General features: G+C 40.5%; 1 pseudogene; it reads left to right on the top strand.

Moving 5' to 3' along the window:
- Positions 1-335: 335 nt before the first annotated feature.
- On the top strand, positions 336-17724 carry LOC129036198 (aconitate hydratase, mitochondrial-like; annotated as a pseudogene).
- Positions 17725-17836: the final 112 nt, after the last annotated feature.

Raw genomic sequence — 17836 nt, 5'->3', positions numbered from 1 at the left:
ACATGAGCTGAGCGGCAGACCCAGATGATAGCCACAGCCGATCCCATGTGAAGCTCTGCAGCTAGAATGGCTATCCAGAGTTGCCCAGAGTTGGCCAAGCCTTTACACTCCCACGATGAGTGGACCCTGGATGTAGGGCTCCCCAGGAAGAATGAAGTGGCTCCCTGTGTCTGAGGCCAGCCTGCAGGGGCTGACTGTTGAAGACATCTACCAACAGCATTCCCAGAAGCCGGACTGCTCACTGTGTTCACCAGAGCCATGGTCTGGAATGGTTGGGATTTATTCAAATACAGTGGGAAGCCTTCAAATGATGGGAATGAAGTGAGCAACCCAATATGGCTGCTATATGGAGCCTGGATCAGAGGCTACAGCTTGGAAACAGAGAAACCAGTCAAGAGGCTGCTGTTCAGGTGAGGGATGCTGGATGCTGTGGCTAGGAAGGAAGGAGTGGAGGTGGAGAGAAGTAGAGAAATTCAAGATATACAGAAGAAGCACAAAGAAAGGAATTAGTGAGCGCTTATTTCCAGCAATATGAAATCCATAACACGTTATGAGAGAAAAATGTGAAAATCAAAGTCTATGCAAAAGAACCCAATCAATATTCTTAAAATCAAATTTTATTTATCCAAGTGGCTTTTGTAGGATATTGCAAAGAGAATCTGATTACTTTGGGATATAGCTTTGAACTTGCTCTCTTTCAACCAGTTAGGTTTAATGTGGCCTTAGCCTTCCATTTGACATAAACATAAAGGGCCAGCAGTGGATTGGCCCCCAAACAAGTGACCAAAACAACATTTATGGAAAAGCCAGCATTTCTTTTGGAACAAAACTGCCAGACAAAGATTTGCCTACAGTTTACAAAAGTGAGAACAAAGTTACATGCAGTTATAAAGCATTTTGATTGATCACCACCTTAAAACATAGTATTCTGGAGCAGCATATGATCCAAGTATCCCATTTTATAGACAGGAAGACTGAGACTCATGGCAGATGATTGACTTATGACCACATAGAAGATTTGTGACCAAGTGTAAACTAGAATTCAGCTTTCTTCTCCAGAGCATTTCCCACTATGGCTCACATCCCTTCAAATGGTTAGATGTGGAGGAAAAGCTGCAGAATTGAAGCTCCTAGATAGTTATTCCTAAAACTAGGATTCTATCTCATAAGACAGGACAAGGAAGGTTTGCTCATTATTGTTTTTTGTTTTTTTAAAGACCAAGTCTTGGTCTGTCACCCAGGCTGGAGTGCAGTGACACAATCTCGGCTCACTGCAACCTCACCTCCCAGGTTTAAGCAATTCTTGTGCCTCAGTTTCCCTAGTAGCTGAGATTACAGGCATGTGCCACCATGCCTGGCTAATTTTTGTGTTTTTAGTAGAGACAGTGTTTCGCCATGTTGGCCAGGCTGGTCTTGAACTCCTGGGCTCAAGTAATCCACCCGCTTCGGCCTCCCAAAGTGCTAGAATTACAGGCATGAGCCTCCAACCCAGCCTGCTTATTATTACTCTTCACCAAAGAAACTGATGATCAAATCAACATAAATGGTCCATAAAAGATCTAACATATTATTCTCTAATCTGTCTTATCTTTTGAATATAGACTTTATTCACATTTTCAAATATTTTTGAAAGCTCCCTAAAGCTTTAAATGTACCACGTCCATGGATTTCCAACTTTCATATCATCAATTGTCAGTGTCTTTACTCTTTTTCATAAAGGTCAGTGAACAAAAATTGCATTCTGAGATGCAATCTTCAGGATTATAGACCTTCTAGAGAATCTGCCTAATGTTCCAGTCATCACGCACACACAGCAAAGACAATTCCTGACCCAGGAAAGAAATAACATGTCACTGAGACCTTTTGTATGAATCTTTTTGTTAATAGAACTGGTGAGCTTCAACTGAATTCAATCTTAAATTTCCAGAGCACCACTGCTGGATGTTCACAGAAAAAAACAGGCGCTCCTCTAGGATATCTTAAAATTTAAAATTGGTAACTTCTGTCTTTTTCCAGAATAATGTGAGGAAGCATGAAACTTTTCCCTGCTTGCATTTATTCCTGGTCCCCTTCCCAAATGTCTGCACACTGCACCTGACAATAATATGTCAAGAAGGGAGTAAGGAAAGAGGCAGAAAAGATGAGGCAAAAAGTAGGGGGAGAAGCGGGGGAAGGGAGGGAAGAAAATTTAAGGGTTAGGGAGGGGAGGGGAAAAAATAGAAGGGACTGGAGGAAAAAGGAACAGATCAGGGAAGAAAGCAGAAAGGAGGGAAGGCTTATGAATTAGCTCTCATTAAGCTTTTCCTTTCATTCTTTTCTTCTAGTAGCTAAGAGGAATTTGAAGACATTTCCATAAAAATTTATTTTTGTAGGTACAACAGATAGGACTTTGACAGCAAAAGTTCTGATAATTATCCAAATGTATATTAACAGTCTGTATTCAGGACTTTCAGAGCTTTTAAGATACAACCAATATTTTACAAAATGTAGTTTTCTTCTCTTAAAATGAATTAGATAATAACCATGCTTAATGAGCAACTAAAGACTGGAAACAGAGTATGAGACTACATAAAATAATTTCTATAAAGTGATTAAGATGGTAGCTGGCATGTAGAAGCTCAGCAAACAATAAATTATTGTTATTTGTGTAATGTTGCAACCCAACATAACTTACAATAAAATTAGTTGTGTACATATACATAAGTGTATATGCATGTGGTAATTAGCCATAAGTTCATAAATGTTAGTGCATGTGGTAATTAGCCGTAAGTTCTCATAAATTCTTGTAATTAATATTACCTTTACAGAACCAGATCTAGTTTTTCTGTTTTAGAGCTCTGCATCTTTATAATGTACCACTGTTTATGTTTTCCCTAAATGCAGTTTAATCCTCTTTGCACATTCATGATAATCCCATTCCTAGAGGCCATAGAGGCCAGATAAGTTCCCCCAAGCAGATGCCCCAGCTTCCCCACCATGCCTTAAGCAAACACTCCCCGGGATCATCTGGAAGGGGGCTGGGCTGGGCACCTGAGGGTAGAAGAGTTCAAGGGTCCTGACGGTGGAGTAGGAACTGTGCAGCATCCCCCAGAGAAAGGACAGGTGTGAGGGGACAGGCTGGGCACAGGGAGACTCAGAGCGAGGTGGCTGATGTGTTCGAGAGGACAGAGTGACAGTCAACCCTGGACACAGGGGTGTGGAGCAGAGCTGACTAGTAGGTTGGGTGAGTGGGATCTAGTTGGGCCAGGACTGGATTCAGGCAGGGATGGGGACACCAGGGAACTTTTTAATGATTTGGGGGAGGCCTCTAAGCAGAGAGATTTTGAAACCTAGCCATAATGAGTGCAAAATGGCAGAGATAAGGTCAAAAGAACACAGGGGTTCCTCTCTATGCAGGCAGAGGAAAGAAGCAAAATTATTCTCCCATTCCTGTCCTGCTTCATGCACTTGTTCTTTTATTAATATTCCAATTGTACTATCCAGGCATTTCCTCCAGTTCTGCCATCTCTCTAGGCTTCAGGATGCAGACTATAGATAGAAGTTGGTAAGGTGAGATGGGGTCTGGGGAGTGGGAGATGGAGAGAGGAGACTGGGAACAGAATTTCTTCCAAGCTTCCTTAAACCAAAGTAACCACAGAGGGATCACGCAGAGAGAGTAAAAGTACTTAAACTCTGTGACTCCGTCACCAAGTTTTGAGGGTTCAGTGCCTACTCCCCAGCCTCTATCTTCAAAAATGGGGATTGTAATCATTTTGGGGATTATATATCCTTCTAAGTTTGAGGAGGAAAAAGCTACATAATCATTTTCCAAGCAAATGCATCTGCATCCAAAATTCTGATTACAATTGCAGGGGGTTCATAGACCCCCTGGATAAGTCCAGGGGCCACAAGTTTAAAATAATTCATACCTACATGTGTTTACTGTGAATCATATCCTAACACTAAGTAAATATATGCAGCAGCATAAGGGACTGAACATCATCTCCCTGGCGTTTTCAGGGCCCAAACTCCCAACATTTCTGCAGTTTCCAGGGGATCAAATGAGAGAGCTAAACAATGAAAACAAAACTTGCTTCATGGTCATTCCTCTTAGAGTTTGAAATGAAATAAAATGACAAGGACAAAGCATTTTTTAATGGATACAAAGTTTCTGTTTGGAGTGATGAAAAGTTTTGGAAGTAGATGGTGGTGATGGTTGAATATCACTGCAACTTTCATTAATGCCACTGAATTATACACTTAAACTGTTTAAAATGGCAAATCTTATGTTATATACTGTACCACAATTAAAACAAGGCTAAAAAATTATATTTTAGAAAAGGAGGAAAGTGTGAGTATACTAATAAAAAAGAATCCAATACTATGCCTGGCATGTAATAGACACTCAATGAAAGTTACACTCTTCTCTTCCTCAACCCCAGATATGGGAATTCCTGTAGGGCTACCACACTTCTGGTCTTTGGTGGCTCCTGTAGAGGGTCCCTTCCCTTGCTCTCTCACCCTTTCTTTTGAAAATTTTTTTAGCTTTATTGAGGTATAACTGATGTACCAAAAATTGCACACATTTTATGTGTACCTCTTGCTGAATTTGGAAATGAGACTACACCTATGAAACCATCACCACAACCAAGGCACTAAACATATCCATAACCTTCAAAAATGTCTTTATGTTCTTTTGTGGGGTTTGGGGGGTTTGTTGTTATTGTTTGTTTGGTAAGAACACAACGTGAGATTATCCTCTTATATTTAAAAGTATACAATACCATATTGTTTAACCTAGGTACTATGTTGTACAACAGATATCTAGTACTTTCTCATCTCGCATAACAGAAACTTCATACCCATTGAAAAATAATTTCCCATTTCCCCCTCCCCCCATCCCGTAGCAATCACCATTCTAATCTCTGCCTCTATGGGTTTAACCATTTTAGATACTTCATATAACTGGATTCCCATAGTATTTGTCCTTCTGAGACTGACTTATTTCACTCAGCATAATGTCCTCTAGGTTCACATATGTTATCAAAAATGGCAGGATTGGAGCCAAGATGGCCGAATAGGAACAGCTCCAGTCTACAGCTCCCAGCGTGAGCGACGCAGAAGACGGGTGATTTCTGCACTTCCATCTGAGGTACCGTGTTCATCTCACTAGGGAGTGCCAGACAGTGGGCGCAGGTCAGTGGGTGAGTGCACCGTGCGCCAGCCGAAGCAGGGGCGAGGCATTGCCTCACTCGGGAAGCGCAAGGGGTCAGGGAGTTCCCTTTCCAGGGGTGACAGACGGCACCTGGAAAATAGGGCCACTCCCGCCCGAAGACTGTGCTTTTCCGACGGGCTTAGGAAACGGTGCCCCAGGAGAGTATAGCCCGCACCTGGCTCAGAGGGTCCTACGCCCACGGAGTCTCACTGATTGCTAGCACAGCAGTCTGAGATCAAACAGCAAGTCGGCAGCGAGGCTGGGGGAGGGGCGCCCGCCATTGCCCAGGCTCCCTTAGGTAAACAAAGCAGCTGGGAAGCTTGAACTGGGTGGAGCCCACCACAGCTCAAGGAGGCCTGCCTGCCTCTGTAGGCTCTACCTCTGGGGGCAGGGCACAGACAAACAAAAAGACAGCAGTAACCTCTGCAGACTTAAATGTCCCTGTCTGACAGCTTTGAGGAGAGCAGTGGTTCTCCCAGCATGCAACTGGAGATCTGAGAACGGGCTGACTGCCTCCTCAAGTGGGTCCCTGACCCCTGACCCCCGAGCAGCCTAACTGGGAGGCACCCCGCAGCAGGGGCAGACTGACACCTCACACGGCTGGCCAGGTACTCCAATAGACATGCAGCTGAGGATCCTGTCTGTTAGAAGGTAAACTAACAGAAAGGACATCCACACCAAAAACCCATCTGTACATCACCATCATCAAAGACCAAAAGTAGATAAAACCACAAAGATGGGGAAAAAACAGAGCAGAAAAACTGGAAACTCTAAAGAGCAGAGTACCTCTCCTCCTCCAAAGGAACGCAGTTCCTCACCAGCAACGGAACAAAGCTGGACAGAGAATGACTTTGACGAGCTGAGAGAAGAAGGCTTCAGACGATCAAATTACTCCGAGCTACGGGAGGATATTCAAACCAAAGGCAAAGAAGTTGAAAACTTTGAAAAAAATTTAGAAGAATGTATAACTAGAATAACCAATACAGAGAAGTGCTTAAAGGAGCTGATGGAGCTGAAAACCAAGGCTCGAGAACTACATGAAGAATGCAGAAGCCTCAGGAGCCAGTGCGATCAAATGGAAGAAAGGGTATCAGCCCTGGAAGATGAAATGAATGAAATGAAGTGAGAAGGGAAGTTTAGAGAAAAAAGAATAAAAAGAAATGAGCAAACCCTCCAAGAAATGTGGGACTATGTGAAAAGACCAAATCTACGTCTGATTGGTGTACCTGAAAGTGACGGGGAGAATGGAACCAAGTTGGAAAACACTCTGCAGGATATTATCCAGGAGAACTTCCCCAATCTAGCAAGGCAGGCCAACATTCAGATTCCGGAAATACAGAGAACGCCACAAAGATACTCCTCGAGAAGAACAACTCCAAGACACATAATTGTCAGATTCACCAAAGTTGAAATGAAGGAAAAAATGTTAAGGGCAGCCAGAGAGAAAGGTCGGGTTACCATCAAAGGGAAGCCCATCAGACTAACAGCGGATCTCTTGGCAGAAACCCTACAAGCCAGAAGAGAGTGGGGGCCAATATTCAACATTCTTAAAGAAAAGAATTTTCAACCCAGAATTTCACATCCAGCCAAACTGAGCTTCATAAGTGAAGGAGAAATAAAATACTTTCCAGACAAGCAAATGCTGAGAGATTTTGTCACCACCAGGCCTGCCCTAAAAGAGCTCCTGAAGGAAGCGCTAAACATGGAAAGGCACAACTGGTACCAGCCACTGCAAAATCATACTGAAATGTACAGACCATCGAGAATAGGAAGAGACTGCATCAACTAACAAGCAAAATAACCAGCTAACATCATAATGACAGGATCAGATTCACACATAACAATATTAACTTTAAATGTAAATGGACTAAATGCTCCAATTAAAAGACACAGACTGGCAAATTGGATAAAGACTCAAGACCCATCAGTGTGCTGTATTCAGGAAACCCATCTCACGTGCAGAGACACACATAGGCTCAGAATAAAAGGATGGAGGAAGATCTACCAAGCAAACGGAAAACAAAAAAAGGCAGCGGTTGCAATCCTAGTCTCTGATAAAACAGACTTTAAACCAACAAAGATCAAAAAAGACAAAGAAGGCCATTACATAATGGTAAAGGGATCAATTCAACAAGAAGAGCTAACTATCCTAAATATGTATGCACCCAATACAGGAGCACCCAGATTCATAAAGCAAGTCCTGAGTGACCTACAAAGAGACTTAGACTCCCACACATTAATAATGGGAGACTTTAACACCCCACTGTCAACATTAGACAGATCAGCGAGACAGAAAGTCAACAAGGATACCCAGGAATTGAACTCAGCTCTGCACCAAGTGGACCTAATAGACATCTACAGAACTCTCCACCCCAAATCAACAGAATATACATTTTTTTCAGCACCACACCACACCTATTCCAAAATTGACCATATAGTTGGAAGTAAAGCTCTCCTCAATAAATGTAAAAGAACAGAAATTATAACAAACTATCTCTCAGATCACAGTGCAATCAAGCTAGAACTCAGGATTAAGAATCTCACTCAAAACTGCTCAACTACATGGAAACTGAACAACCTGCTCCTGAATGACTACTGGGTACATAACAAAATGAAGGCAGAAATAAAGATGTTCTTTGAAACCAACGAGAACCAAGACACAACATACCAGAATCTCTGGGATGCATTCAAAGCAGTGTGTAGAGGGAAATTTATAGCACTAAATGCCCACAAGAGAAAGCAGGAAAGATCCAAAATTGACACCCTAACATCACAATTAAAAGAACTAGAAAAGCAAGAGCAAACACATTCAAAAGCTAGCAGAAGGCAAGAAATAACTAAAATCAGAGCAGAACTGAAGGAAATAGAGACACAAAAAACCCTTCAAAAAATAAATGAATCCAGGAGCTGGTTTTTTGAAAGGATCAACAAAATTGATAGACTGCTAGCAAGATTAATAAAGAAAAAAAGAGAGAAGAATCAAATAGATGCAATGAAAAATGATAAAGGGGATATCACCACCGATCCTACAGAAATACAAACTACCGTCAGAGAATATTACAAACACCTCTACACAAATAAACTAGAAAATCTAGAAGAAATGGATAAATTCCTCAACACATACACCCTCCCAAGACTAAACCAGGAAGAAGTTGAATCTCTGAATAGACCAATAACAGGAGCTGAAATTGTGGCAATAATCAATAGCTTACCAACCAAAAAAAGTCCAGGACCAGATGGGTTCACAGCCGAATTCTACCAGAGGTAAAAGGAGGAGCTGGTACCATTCCTTCTGAAACTATTCCAATCAATAGAAAAAGAGGGAATCCTCCCTAACTCATTTTATGAGGCCAGCATCATCCTGATACCAAAGCCTGGCAGAGACACAACAAAAAAAGAGAATTTTAGACCAATATCCTTGATGAACATTGATGCAAAAATCCTCAATAAAATACTGGCAAACAGAATCCAGCAGCACATCAAAAAGCTTATCCACCATGATCAAGTGGGCTTCATCCCTGGGATGCAAGGCTGGTTCAAGATACGCAAATCAATAAATGTAATCCAGCATATAAACAGAACCAAAGACAAAAACCACATGATTTTCTCAATAGATGCAGAAAAGGCCTTTGACAAAATTCAACAACCCTTCATGCTAAAAACTCTCAATTAGTTAGGTATTGATGGGACGTATCTCAATAAGAGCTATTTATGACAAACCCACAGCCAATATCATACTGAATGGGCAAAAACTGGAAGCATTCCCTTTGAAAACTGGCACAAGACAGGGATGCCCTCTCTCACCACTTCTATTCAACATAGTGTTGGAAGTTCTGGCCAGGGCAATTAGGCAAGAGAAGGAAATCAAGGGTATTCAATTAGGAAAAGAGGAAGTCAAATTGTCCCTGTTTGCAGATGACATGATAGTATATCTAGAAAACCCCATTGTCTCAGCCCAAAATCTCCTTAAGCTGATAAGCAACTTCAGCAAAGTCTCAGGATACAAAATCAATGTACAAAAATCACAAGCATTCTTATACACCAATAACAGACAAACAGAGAGCCAAATCATGAGTGAACTCCCATTCACAATTGCTTCAAAGAGAATAAAATACCTAGGAATCCAACTTACAAGGGATGTGAAGGACCTCTTCAAGGAGAACTACAAACCACTGCTCAAGGAAATAAAAGAGGATACAAACAAATGGAAGAACATTCCATGCTCATGGGTAGGAAGAATCAATATCATGAAAATGGCCATCCTTCCCAAGGTAATTTACAGATTCAACGCCATCCCCATCAAGTTACCAATGACTTTCTTCACAGAATTGGAAAAAACTACTTTAAAGTTCATATGGAACCAAAAAAGAGCCCGCATCGCCAAGTCAATCCTAAGCCAAAAGAACAAAGCTGGAGGCATCACACTACCTGACTTCAAACTATACTACAAGGCTACAGTAACCAAAACAGCATGGTACTGGTACCAAAACAGAGATATAGATCAATGGAACAGAACAGAGCCCTCAGAAATAACGCCGCATATCTACAACTATCTGATCTTTGACAAACCTGACAAAAACAAGAAATGGGGAAAGGATTCCCTATTTCATAAATGGTGCTGGGAAAACTGGCTAGCCATATGTAGAAAGCTGAAACTGGATCCCTTCCTTACACCTTATACAAAAATCAATTCAAGATGGATTAAAGACTTAAATGTTAGACCTAAAACCATAAAAACCCTAGAAGAAAACCTAGGCATTACCATTCAGGACATAGGCATGGGCAAGGACTTCATGTCTAAAACACCAAAAGCAATGGTAACAAAAGCCAAAATTGACAAATGGGATCTAATTAAACTAAAGAGCTTCTGCACAGCAAAGGAAACTACCAGCAGAGTGAACAGGCAACCTACAAAATGGGAGAAAATTTTCGCAACCTACTCATCTGACAAAGGGCTAATATCCAGAATCTACAATGAACTCCAACAAATTTACAAGAAAAAAACAAACAACCCCATCAAAAAGTGGGCAAAGGACATGAACAGACACTTCTCAAAAGAAGACATTTATGCAGCCAAAAAACACATGAAAAAATGCTCACCATCACTGGCCATCAGAGAAATGCAAATCAAAACCACAATGAGATACCATCTCACACCAGTTAGAATGGCGATCATTAAAAAGTCAGGAAACAACAGGTGCTGGAGAGGATGTGGAGAAATAGGAACACTTTTACACTGTTGGTGGGACTGTAAACTAGTTCAACCCTTGTGGAAGTCAGTGTGGCGATTCCTCAGGGATCTAGAACTAGAAATTCCATTTGACCCAGCCATCCCATTACTGGGTATATACCCAAAGGACTATAAATCATGCTGCTATAAAGACACATGCACACGTATGTTTATTGCAGCATTATTCACAATAGCAAAGACTTGGAACCAACCCAAATGTCCAACAATGATAGACTGGATTAAGAAAATGTGGCACATATACACCATGGAATACTATGCAGCCATAAAAAATGATGAGTTCATGTCCTTTGTAGGGACATGGATGAAATTGGAAATCATCATTCTCAGTAAACTATCACAAGAACAAAAAACCAAACACCGCATATTCTCACTCATAGGTGGGAATTGAACAATGAGAACACATGGACACAGGAAGGGGAACATCACACTTCGGGGACTGTTGTGGGGTGGGGGGAGGGGGGAGGGATAGCATTGGGAGATATACCTAATGCTAGATGACGTGTTGGTGGGTGCAGCGCACCAGCATGGCACATGTATACATACGTAACTTACCTGCACGTTGCACACATGTACCATAGAGCCTAAAGTATAATAACAATAATAATAATAATAAAAAGAAAAAAAAAGGCAGGATTTCCTTGTATTTTTTAAGGCTGAATAATATTCCATTGTTTGTTTATATCGCACTTTCTGTATCCATTCATCTGTCGTTGGGTATTTGGGTTGTTTCCATATTTCGGCTATTATGAATAATGCTGCAATGAACATAGGGTAGGGAACACATTTAAACCATAGCCCCTTCCAGCTCTTAACCTATAGGATCCATAGCTCCTCTCTAACAGGAAAATCATGCATTGATATCCACCTGCATTACACATAATCTAGTACATTAATGGAAAAACTTATGCCGCGAGTCCTCTAGAATCTTAGATTTTCATATTCAAAATTCACGCTTTTGCAGTCAAATCTTCTTCTGCCAAATAGTAAAGAGGCTCAAGAGCCCATTTTGAACCTCAAACTTGAGAACTGGTTTCTTATTTGTTTTCTCTGCTGTAATATTCCTTCCAGAGGAAATTGATACCTCTAGTCCAGTTTGAATGGTGACAGTATACCAGAGATGAAAAGGAACCGGAATTCTTTCAAATGGTTAATATATTAAAATGTTGTATCCTATTCCTCAACTGTGAGTGTTTACCAAAGGATTTTGTCTTTGTGTGGCTGTCCATACATGCAGTTTGGCAGGAATGCAGACCACATGCACTGTCTGGCCCCCATCAGCCTGTTCTTTTTTTCTGTTTGTCATCAATATCTGGTTATATGTTCATCAGAAACATTTTGTTTCCATCATTATTATAGTGGCTTGGATTCAGAGCCACTAGATCCATAGAATATGCAGATAAAAAGTAGAATCAGCCTGTTCAATATATTTCAGTAGTAGCCAAGAAAATTCAGGCACCAAGCAGGAAAAACAAAAATGGAAAAGATTTATGTGCTTAAGAATTAATAATTGGGTATCACTCTTTGAACCAAGAAAGAATGCAAGAAATACTTTATCAGTAGCAAAGCTCATTAGTTCTTTTAATACCAATTGTAATGTCCCAAATCCCTCCTGTCTTTCCAAAAATGTTTTATTATATTTGATAATTTTTTTCATTGAAATGAACTGAAATAACTCTGAAAGAAACTTCTATACAGCTTGGAGCAGATGAGAGTTTGGGTAAGCTCAGTGAGAATTTATATCTGTGTCAAGCTACTCTGGCTTCTAATTCTTTTCCTAACTTATATACAACTTTGATTGAATATTGCCATTTTCTATCAACCGCAGTTAAGTGAGATCTTTACAGAAGCCATTTCAACCTGAAACTTTAAAAAAGTTCAGATGTTAGTGTTTCAATGTTCAATAATTTTTATAGACTCCTACTGTCTCTGGTTTAAATATGAGTCAAAGAAAGAGAAAGTCCAACAAAACCCAAGTGATTCATGGAAACCTAAGATTAACTTGTTGTCCAGTTCATTTCCAGGGTCACATTGCAGGGGATGATAAACCATCTTACTTTAAAAATCTGCATAGAGGTAGATTCTATAATTTTTTAAAATTGCTTACTCTAAGAATCTATGTTCTTTGTGCTTTTTTTTGTTTTTTAAAAAAATCTTTTAAGATTATAAAAATATTTATTTTTTAAATGAACATAATATAGAAAATATTAAAGAGGAACTCTCCCTCTCCATCCCCATGATACTGCAATTAGCCTGGTGCCAATCACCAAATACAAGCAGAGTTTGAGCACTTGAGTCCTCGGGTGACTCAGATGTCCCTGGGACATATCTGTTCAATCCCAAGGGCCACCCTCCAGCACTCTACGTGTATGGAGATTGGAAGGGAACTGTCCTGAAGGAGTGCCCATGAGAAGTTTGACCTAATTCTGCCAGCTACCTATATGGTGTATGGTACTGGCCCATTCCATTACTATCTGAGTCCTATGAAGGTATTGGGAAATGTGATTAAATATCGTAAAAGTAATTTCACTACACTGTTTACACACTGGGGCCAAGGCAACTACCTTAAGACCCTCTCTCAGATTATGACAAAACTAAGAGGGGGATTCTTTCCTGGGGTCAGAGGTGCTCAAGTGCCTCTGTGGTGAGCCTGATGGCACAGAAGTCCAGCCTTACTGCCCACTGGGAACAGACGTGCTGGTGAGCACATTTGAGAACTCCCCAGCTCCAGGACTGAGGGATTTATCTGGAGCATGTTTTGTAAAGAGCTGTGGTTCTATATAACACAGGAAAGAGGTAGGACCAGGGAAATAAGTGTTTTTACTAATAGTGTAAACCCCTTAGTATCTATAGGCAGGTGAGGGCTATGAAAACTCTTATTAAATAACCATAACTTTTTATGATTCAATAATTTTATTTCCTAGGGTGTTTTGTATATTGTATTTTTCATTGTTTAATGAACAATTTATTTCATTTAATATTCTTCAAAACATCCTTTTGTTTTGTACTAGCTCCTAGATATCCCATCTTGATTTGGAAGGTCTCCCCCATTCCTAGATTGTACACAGAGTCTGCTTGATTTTTCCTATTTTATTTTTATGATCAAACTTCTTTACTCATTTTGAATATATATATATATATATATATATGTATAAATTTTCAAAGAAAGGCCTAATTTTAATTTCCTCCAGACAGTCAATTGGGGTAGCATCATTTATTAAATAACCCAACCTTTGCCCAGTGAGTTAAAATACCACTTTGTCATATATTAATGGCTGCATAGTATATTATAGATACCATAATTTATTTAAGAAAGGCAGCATATGTGATAGTTAAGATGTAAGATGTAGATTCTAGAGTCAATGGCATAGGCTTGCCATTTATTAGCTATGTGATCTGGAGTAGGTTTCTTATTTTAGCTCAGCAATTTTTTATTTTTTTTTATTGTATAAGACAAAAGGTTTGACGAAGAAATACATTTTAAAATGAATATATTTTTTATTTCAATAGTTTTTGGGGTACAGGTGGTTTTTGGTTACATGGATACGTACTTTAGTGGTGATTCCTGAGATTTTAGTGCACCTGTAACCTAAGCAGTGTACACTGCACCCGATATGTAATATTTTATCCCTCATCCCCCTCCCAAACTTCCCCCAAGTCCCCAAAGTCCAGTATATCACTCTTATGCCTTTGTATCCTCATAGTTTAGCTCCCACTTCTAAGGGAGAACATATGATATTTGGTTTTCCATTCCTGAGTTATCTCACTTAGAATAATGGCCTCTAGCCCCATCCAAGTTGCTGCAAAAGACATTCTTTTATTCCTTTTTATTGCTGAGTAGTATTCTATGGTGTATATATACCACATTTTCTTTAGCCACTCATTGGTCAAAGGGCACTTAGGTTGGTTCCATATCTTTGCAATTGTGAACTGTGTTGCTATAAACATGCATGCGCATGTGTATTTTTCTTATAATGACTCTTTTCCTTTAGGTAGACACCCAGTAGTGAGATTGCTGGTTCGAATGGTAGATCTACTTTTAGTTCTTTAAGGACTCTCCATACTGTTTTCCATAGTGGTTGTACTGATTTACATTCCTAGCAACAGTGTGAAAAGTGTGCCCTTTTTACCACATCCATGACAGTATCTATTGTTTTTTGACTTTTTATGGCCATTCTTGCAGGAGTAAGGTGGTATTTCATTGTGGTTTTAATTTGCATTTCCCTGATGATTAGTGTTATTGAGCATTTTTTCAGGTTTGTTGGCTATTTGTATATCTTCTTTTGAGAATTGTCTACTCATGTCATTTGCCCATTTTAGATGGGATATTTTTTATGCTGATTTGTTTGAGTTTCTCATAGAGTGTGGATACTAGTCTTTTGTCAGATGCATAGTTTGCAGATATTTTCTCCACTCTGTTGGTTGTCTGTTGACTCTGCTGATTATTTCTTTTGCTGTGCAGAGCTTTTTAGTTTAATTAGGCCCTATTTTGTTGTTGTTGTTTTTGTTGCATTTGCTTTTGGGGTCTTAGTCATTAATTCTTTGCCTAAGCCAATCTCCAGAGAGCTTTTCTGATGTTATCTTCTAGAATTTTTATGGTTTCAGGTCTTAGATTTAACTAAGTCTTTGATCCTTCTCGAGTTGATTTTTGCATGAGGTGAAAGATTGGGATCCAGTTTCATTCTTCTACATGCGGCTTGCCAGTTTTCTCAGCACCATTTATTAAATAGGGTGTCCTTTCCCCACTTTATGTTATTGTATGCTTTGTTGAAGATCAGTTGGCTGCAAGTATTTGTCTTTATCTCTAGGTCGTCTATTTGGTTCTATTGGTCTACATGCCTATTTTTATGCCAGTATCAAAGCTCAGCTATTTGTTTGCTTTGTGACTATGGGCAAGTTACTTATCCCTCTGTGCCTCAGTAGCCTCATCTGTAAAATGGGGATAAAATATTTTATGTTATTTTCATTAGTTGATATGTTCTGCTGTGGTAACAATTCAAGTCCCTATGCTCAGTGCTTAACACATCAAAGGTTTATTTCTTGCTCTAGTCACTGTCCAATGTGGACCAGGTGGCTCTCTTTGGTGGCTCTTCTCCATGTGATGATTTTGGGATCTGGGTTGCTTCAAACATGTGGTTCCTAAATTGCCATGGAAGAGAAGACAGAGCTGAAGTGTCACTCCGAGTGATCTTTGGACTTAGGTCTATAAATGGCATATGTTACTTTTGCCTGTATTTATTGACTAAAGTCACATAATTTCCAACTGAACTGCTAGGGAACCTGGGAAAGACAGTCTTCTTTTATTCCCAGGGTGAGGAAATGTTTTGATTAACACAAAGTGCAGTCTCTGCCATATTAACTATTTGCCTTCCAGAAAGGTTATACTGATTTACATTCTCATCTTTAGTAAATGAGACTACTTACTTCTATTCACTATTGCCTACAGCAGTTGCTATATTTCTTACTTTACTTTTTATGAGTTGTATAAACTGATAAAAATGGCAACTTCAATTTATTTATTTAATATTTATTAATTTTAAAATTAAAATTAGCCACTTACACTTATTTGTCTTGTTTTATAAATTTCCTATCCATTGAGCATAATAACAGCTGAGTTAATTAATAACAGCTGAGTTAATTAATCCATTGAGCATAATAACAGCTCGAGAGACTGGGGGGAAGGGACTAGATTTTGAATTAGAATATTTAGCTTTGAGTACCAGATCTATCACTTATGGCCTGCATTATCTGGTCCTCCTTAACTTCAGTTATTTAAATGTGAAAGAGGGAAAATAATATATATTTCACAGGACAACATAGAAGTTGGTAAAATATATGTAAGCTATACATATTTTTAATATATATCATTTATCTATGTTCTTATAAAACTTCATACATTCCTTTATTGAGTCATATATTCTGTTTTTGATGATTTCTTCTATCTGTTTCTTCCACTAGATCACGAGCTTTTTGAATGGATGTATTTGTGTTTGTATTCCTGGAGCCTACTACAATTTCTAACATACAGTAAACTTTAGATGATTGTTTCTTGAATGAATGAATGAATGAATGAATAAACAAATTGATGATATTGGATCCATTTTAGACTTTACAGGCTTAAAAAAAACCCTGCTATATATTTGTTTATTGAATCTTCACAACAATCCTTGGCACAAGCTTGGTAGATACCATGAGCTTCTGAAACAAAATGCTAGAGAGCCTCAAATATTTTATACCCTCTGTTCTTTGCTGGGTATATCCATTGCTGTTTACCAACAGATAAAAGGGGGCCCCTGCATTGGCCAGTGGGACAGGAAAGACATCAAGAAGGGGAAGAAGAACACAACTGTCACCTCCTACAATGGGAACTTCACAGGCCGCAATGACACAAACCCCAAAACCATGCCTTCATCATCTCCCCAGAGATTGTCACAGCCCTGGCCATTGCAAGAACCCTAAGTTCAACCCAGAGACCAACTGCCTGATGGGCAAGGATGGCAAGAAGTTCAAGCTGGAGGCTCCAGATGCAATATGAGCTTCCCCAAGCGCAGTTTGACCCAGGGCAGGACACCCACCAGCACCCCCCAAAGGACAGTGGCAGGCAGCATGTGGACGTGAGCTCCACCAGCCAGCACCTGCAGCTCCTGGAGCCTTTTGACAAGTGGGATGGCAAGGACCTGGAGGACCTGCAGATCCTCATCAAAGTCAAAGGGAAGTGTCCTACTGACCACATCTCGGCTGCTGGCCCCTGGCTCAAGTTCCATGGGCACTTGGAATACATCTCCAACAACTTGCTCATTGGTGCCATGAACATTGAAAACAGCAAGGCCAACTCCGTGCACAATGCCCTCACCCAGGAGTTTGGCCCCATCCCTGACACTGCCTGCTACTACAAGAAACATGGCATCAGGTGGGTGGTGATTAGGGATGAGAACTACCGCGAGGACTCGCACGGGGAGCACACAGTGCTGGAGCCTCACCACCTTGGGGGCCGGGCCATCATCACCAAAAGCTTTGCCAGGATCCACGAGACCAGGGCCTGCAGGGCCTGCTGACCCTGACCTTCACTGACCCAGCCCGTTACAATAAGATTCACCCTGTGGAAAAGCTGACCATTCAGGGCCTGAAGAACTTCTCCCCTGGCAAGCCCCTGAAGTGCATTATCAAGCACCCCAACGGGACCCAAGAGACCATCCTCCTGAACCACACCTTCAAGGAGACGCAGATTGAGTGGTTCCGCGCCGGCAGTGCCCTCAACAGAATGAAGGAGCTGCAGGAGTGAGGGCAGTGCCTCCCCCCCACCCCCCACCACCCACTCCCTACACAGTGCTGGCATCATGTTCAAGTTCAGGTCCACATGCGCTATCAGAGGATCCGATCCAGCCAGCCATGGC

This window comes from Pongo pygmaeus, chromosome 4 (assembly GCF_028885625.2).
Source record: "Pongo pygmaeus isolate AG05252 chromosome 4, NHGRI_mPonPyg2-v2.0_pri, whole genome shotgun sequence".
NCBI classification, from domain to species: domain Eukaryota; kingdom Metazoa; phylum Chordata; class Mammalia; order Primates; family Hominidae; genus Pongo; species Pongo pygmaeus.
Note: the sequence above shows the minus strand (reverse complement) of the source record. Positions and strands in the feature narration are given on the sequence as shown.